We start from the raw sequence: 403 nt of genomic DNA, 5'->3' as shown, positions 1-403 counted from the left end.
CAACCCAATGTTATATTTTTCTATATTTCCTTTGTTATTTTATGTTTTCTGTAGGTTGATGATCATGAGAAGTCACAAAATCAATTGAAAAAGCAAAAACAGAATGAAAAACAGAAAGAAAAACAGCACACCCTGGAGGAAGAACCTGTTGGCGTTTAAACGCCAGTAAGGCTAGTAGATGGGCGTTTAACGCCCAGTCTGGCACCATTCTGGGCGTTTAACACCAGAAAGGGGCACCAGACCGGCGTTAAACGCCAGTAAAGGGCAAGAACTTGGCGTTAAACGCCAGAAAGGGGCACCAGCCCGACGTTTAACGCCAGAATTGGCATGAAGAGCAATTTTGCTCGCCACTTGGTGCAGGGATGACTTTTCCTTGACACCTCAGGATCTGTAGACCCCACAA

Source organism: Arachis duranensis, chromosome 10 (genome assembly GCF_000817695.3).
Source record: "Arachis duranensis cultivar V14167 chromosome 10, aradu.V14167.gnm2.J7QH, whole genome shotgun sequence".
In the NCBI taxonomy this organism is placed as follows: domain Eukaryota; kingdom Viridiplantae; phylum Streptophyta; class Magnoliopsida; order Fabales; family Fabaceae; genus Arachis; species Arachis duranensis.
This window is presented reverse-complemented; position numbering follows the sequence as displayed.